This window comes from Triticum aestivum, chromosome 6B, assembly GCF_018294505.1.
Source record: "Triticum aestivum cultivar Chinese Spring chromosome 6B, IWGSC CS RefSeq v2.1, whole genome shotgun sequence".
Classification (NCBI taxonomy): domain Eukaryota; kingdom Viridiplantae; phylum Streptophyta; class Magnoliopsida; order Poales; family Poaceae; genus Triticum; species Triticum aestivum.
In genome coordinates, this window is record NC_057810.1 from 689,178,392 (window position 1) to 689,184,503 (window position 6,112).

Consider the following 6,112-nt stretch of genomic DNA (forward strand, 5'->3'; position numbering starts at 1 on the left):
GGTGCCTGAGAAGAAGGCCAAGAAGAAGGCCACGGGAACTCGAAAGAGCTCCCGGCGCCTGGTGGTGTCGGACTCATCGCCTGACGACCCCAAAGCGCACTCCTCCTCCGAAGACGAGGAGGAGGAACAAGAAGCCTCTCCCCCTCCAGCGGGGGGAGGAAAGAAAATAAAGGCCGCCCCAATTGGGGAGGCCGGAGGGTCCAAGAAGGGGAAGACCCTTCTTCCGGACTACGCCTCCGACGCCGATGACGGCGGAGAGGAGTGGCCATCCAGGGTCAAGCCCCTGTCCAAATCATAAGTATCCGGATACCAGAATAACTCAAGGCGTTCCTCTATTGTACAGTACCTTCTGACGCCGAATTCAATCATGCAGTCCGCCCAAGGCTCAGCTCGGCGATTCGTCGAGCGGCTCCCTGGATTCGTCGGATGTGAATAGCACTTCACTCCCGACTGCTACCTCCCCTCGCCCTACGGACGATGCCGAGGTGGAGTCCCAAAAGGGGCTAAACCAGGAGGAGGTGGTCCTGGAGGCGCCGCAAGGCGACCTCTCGGACTCCAGGCCCAAAGGGGATGAAGCCCCAGAGGGATCTAAGTCCGGCCCTGGGACGGACACCGCTCCGAAACCTTCAGAGATTCCGGAGTCCGGCAGGCGGCCCCCTCGCAAGAAGGGCAAGCCTACGGTGCCGGCAGCCTCCGTCCAACCGGAGGCGCCGGACAATTCGACGAGGAGCACCGCACTGTTATGAGTGCGGTGATCCAGAAGGTTCAGTCCGCCAAGAGTGGGCTGACAGAAGCCTGTACCACCCTTCTAACAGGCTTTGAGGTATGTATTTAAAACATATAAAAATGTTACCGCATAGACAGTAGCCCCTGATGCTCAGTTTGGTGTTCGGAAAGAAAAACCGGACTGAGGATCTAAAAATATATACGCAGGAGTCTAACATAAATATGTCAATATGGGAATGCAGGCTGCGCTGCTGACCTTTGCCGCACTGACTGTGGAGGTAGATGCATTGAAGCAGAGCCTCGAGCAGTCCGAGAACGAGCTCGGCCGTGCCAAGAAGCAGCTCGAGGACAAGGAAGGTAGGTAGTACCTTGTGTAAGTATATAAAAATACCTGGTTGCAAATAACGACAGGACCAACGTGAATGTTGCAGGGGCCACAACCGAGGGGGCGGCCTTGAAGGAAGTGCTGTCCAAGGCCAAAGACAATGCGGCCGTGGAGCGCACTGAGCGAGAAAAGCAAGAGGCGCGGGTGGCGGAGGCGCGGCAAGAGCTTGATGCTCTCGTGAAGAAACATGAGAGTTTAGAGCTTGACTCAAAGGCACGAGAGTCCGAGCTTGCCTCGGCACTTGAAAGCGCCAAGTCTGCCAAGGCCGAAGCCCAAAAGGCCCTTCAGGAAATTGAGGCGATGAAAAAGATAGTGGCGGGTAAGGCATTCTTTATGCAAAGCAAGCACGTGAAAGTAAATTACCTGTTACTTACCCGAGTCCGGAGCTCTCTAGGAGCATTCGCAGATCTGCCCTGTAGTGTGTCCGATGCCACCGCATTCTACCAAGCTGAAGAAGGGAGCTCGACGGAGAAGGTGTTCTGGTCCCAGTATGTTGAGGCCGGACACCCGGTGCCCCTAAGCGACCAGCTGAAGCAGCTGGTCGAGCTCCATAAGGCAGCCGAACAGGCCATGAAGGGCCTTATAGGCCGGCTGTGGCCTGGGGAGGCCATGCCTGGGAGCTACTTTGGGCTGGTGCGGCAGCTGGTGGATGCCTGTCCATGGCTTGAAGTCATCAAGCGCTCTGTATGCATCGAAGGCGCCCGTAGGGCCCTTGCCCGTGCCAAAGTGCACTGGGGCAAGCTGGATGCTGAGAAGCTGGTGAAGGATGGGCCACCGAAGGGGAAGGAGTATCGCAGGCCCGAGATGTACTATGAGGGCATCCTGAAGGGTGCCCGCCTTGTGGCGAACGAATGTTCCAAGGATTTAATTTTTGAGTAAACTCGCTTATGTTTGTCCTATGCGCTGAAAACTTGTTCATATGCGCTAAGCAACACTTTTTTGAATTTAAAATATTACCTTCTGTGCGTCCGTTTATTAAATCTGAGAGATGCAAGTCGTCGGCTTCTGCCCCCATGCCACGAGTGCTGGGGTGTTCGGGATAAACTTGAGCGCTCTTGTTCCCATTCTTGGGTCCTTTGAGGGAGGCGCTTAGCACAACGAACAAGGCAATCAGACTTATAATGTTTTATCACTCTCACTTAGCCATAGAATTCTATAATTTTAAATTTCGGCGAAGCCCCTAGTATTCGGAAGACCGAGTTCGGGGCGCTATCCACGCCTAGGCCGGATAAATCCAGCTCCTCGCTCTAAGCGGCATAAGTCTTTAGGGACTCGAAAAACCTCTCGAACAGTGACCGGTCTCTCGCCCTATCATGATGGTCAGTTTTAGCTTTCTCTACTGAGGTGTTAACCCAGCTCAACTGGGGCACAATCGCAGTAGTTCTCCCAGCGCTACCTTAGCCGATATAACGGAACATAAGGTACCAAAACATGGGAGCCGGGCAAGCCCAACTATTGACCCAAGACATGATTCAGAGCCGATGCATATAATGCTATAAGTTCGGGGTGCCGCACTCATGAGAGTGTTCGGTCATCTCACACCGTATTATGGGGTGCTTAAGCCCCTGGTGTATTGGCCGTACCAAAGTGTACGGTTGCATGATGTCATGATTGAACATATTTACATGAAAAATGAATGCAATAATAGACAAGAGCTATGTATTGTTTATTAAAGGGATGTTATGAAAGCAGAACGATACAAATAGTGCGATAAGCAAGAGATGGGAGTATTTGACATGTCCCCCTCCAGGGGCAAGCTGCGGGACTTTAAGTAAGATAGGTATTTAGCTCGTTATAGAGACCACCTGGACGTTCGACGTGGCTTGCTGTCTCCCTGGCTGTTGCATTGTGTGTTCGGCGATTGTATTGCCGGACAGGTCTTCCGAATAGTGGAGTCCTGAAAGTAAAAAAAATCACAAAAATCAGGAGCCCCTAGTGCGGTTGAGACGCATTCTGGGCGTGCCGTGGTTGTGCCCCTCCCCTTATGCCCATGGTATTTCCAGAGCGTAATAATGTACGCGTGGTACTGGTATCGCAATCTCGCGAGGGCTGGGGTTGGGGCCGCACTGCTATGCTTGCTCGGAACGTGCCAGACGGTTTTGTTGTAGGTTACTTCGGGCGCGCTTGACATTGTCCGGACGTTTAACAGCCGGACTGGAGAATTGCCTTGAGAAGCTACTTTGTACTTCCGCCGCTAGGGCCACCATGTGCTCCTCTGTTCAGAGAGAGCGGTCGGTGTTTCCATTGACCGTAATGACTCCGCGAGGGCCTGGCATCTTGAGCTTGAGATATGCGTAGTGCGGCACCACATTGAATTTTGCAAATGCGGTTCGTCTGAGCAGGGCATGATAGCCACTGCGGAATGGGACTATGTTGAAGATTAACTCCTCGCTTCGGAAATTATCCGGGGATCCGAAGACCACTTCAAGCATAACTGAGCCTGTACCGCTGGCTTCTACACCTAGTATGACGCCTTTAAAGGTCGTCTTTGTGGGTTTAATCCTTGAGGGATCTATACCCATTTTTCGCATTGTATCCTGATAAAGCAGGTTCAGGCTGCTACCGCCGTCCATGAGGTCTCTAGTGAGGTGAAATCCATCAATTATTGGGTCTAGAACCAATGCGGCGAATCCGCCGTGACGAATGCTAGTGGGGTGGTCCCTTTGATCAAAAGTGATCGGGCAGGAGGACCATGGGTTGAACTTTGGGGCGACTGGCTCCAACGCATAGACGTCCTTGAGCGCACGCTTCCATTCCCTTTTGGGGATATGGGTTGCGTATATCATGTTTACTGTCCTCACTTGTGGGGGAAAGCCCTTCTGTCCTTTGTTGTTCGACGGCCGGGGCTCCTCCTCGTCATCGCTTTGCAGCCCCTTGTCTCTGTATTCAGCACTTAACTTGCCTGCCTACTTGAACACCCAACAATCCCTGTTGGTGTGATTGGCTGGTTGTTCGGGGGTGCCATGTATCTGGCACGAGCGGTCGAGTGTCTGGTCTAAACTGGACGGGCCTGGAGTGTTCTTTTGAATGGCTTTTTCCGCTGACCGGGTTTAGAGCCTCTGAATCCGGCATTAACTGCCGTATCCTCAGTATTGTCGCCGTTAATGCGGCGCTTGTGCTTGTTACGACGCAACCTGCCATTGTTGTCCTTGGTATCCGAATTACCAGGGCTCTTGGTCATGTTATTGCTACGAGCTAGCCAGCTATCTTCTCCCGTGCAAAAGCGGGTCATGAGTGTTGTGAGGGCTGCCATAGATTTCGGCTTTTCCTGTCCTAGGTGCCGGGCAAGCCATTGCTACGTCTCGAGCTTGCGTTGGATTTCCCCGAAGAGGAGAGGATAATGCAGCACAGTAGCGTAAGTATTTCCCTCAGTTTTTGAGAACCAAGGTATCAATCTAGTAGGAGACCACGCGCAAGTCCCTCGCACCTGCACAAAACGATAGCTACTCACAACCAACGCTTAGGGGTTGTCAATCCCTTCACGGTCACTTACGAGGGTGAGATCTGATAGAGATAATATTTTTGGTATTTTTGGTATAAAGATACAAAGTAAAAAGTAAAAGCAAAAGCAAGTAAATAAAGTGATGGAGATTGATATGATGAGAATAGACCCGGGGGCCATAGGTTTCACTAGTGGCTTCTCTCAAGAGCATAAGTACTCTACGATGGGTGAACAAATTACTGTTGAGCAATTGACAGAATCGAGCATTATGAGGTTATCCAGGCAATGATCATGTATATAGGCATCACGTCCCTGGCAAGTAGACCGAAACGGTTCTGCATCTACTACTATTACTCCACTCATCGACCGCTATCCAGCATGCATCTAGAGTATTAAGTTAAAAGGAGAGTAACGCCTTAAGCAAGATGACATGATGTAGAGGAATAAATTCATGCAATATGATAAATACCCCATCTTGTTATCCTCGATGGCAACAATACAATACGTGCCTTGCAACCCTTTCTGTCACTGGGTAAGGTCACCGCAAGATTGAACCCAAAGCTAAGCACTTCTCCCATTGCAAGAACTACCAATCTAGTTGGCCAAACCAAACGGATAATTCGAAGAGACTTGCAAAGATAACTCAATCATACATAAAAGAATTCAGAGAAGAATCAAATATTTTCCATAGATAAGCTGGATCATAAACCCACAATTCATCGGTCTCAACAAACACACCGCAAAAAGAAGATTACATCGAATAGATCTCCACGAGAGAGGGGGAGAACATTGTATTGAGATCCAAAAAGAAAGAATCCATCTAGCTACTAACTATGGACCCGAAGGTCTGAAGTAAACTACTCACACTTCATCGGAGGGGCTATGGTGATGATGTAGAAGCCCTCCGTGGTAGATGCCCCCTCCGGCGGAGCTCCGGAACAGGCCCCAAGATGGGATCTCGCGGATACAGAAAGTTGCGGTGGTGGAATTAGGTTTTTGGCTCTGTCCCGATCTGTTGGGGGTACGTAGGTATATATAGGAGGAAGGAGTACGTCGGTGGAGCGTCAGGGGGCCCACGAGGCAAGGGGCGCGCCCAGGGGGGAGGGCGCGCCCCCCACCCTCGTTACCGCCTCTGGCACTTCTTGGAGTAGGGTCCAAGTCTCCTGGATCACGTTCGGTGAGAAGATCACGTTTCCGAAGGTTTCATTCCGTTTGGACTCCGTTTGATATTCCGTTTCTTCGAAACACTGAAATAGGCAAAAAAACAGCAATTCTGGGCTGGGCCTCCGGTTAATAGGTTAGTCCCAAAAATAATATAAAAGTGGAAAATAAAGCCCATTATAGTCCAAAACAATAGATAAAGTAGCATGGAGCAATCAAAAATTATAGATACGTTGGAGACGTATCAGGCATCCCCAAGCTTAATTCCTGCTCGTCCTCGAGTAGGTAAATGATAAAAAGAGAATTTTTGATGCGGAGTGATACTTTGGCATAATTTCAATGTAAATCTTCTTAATTGTGATATGAATATTCAGATCCGAAAGATTCAAGACAAAAGT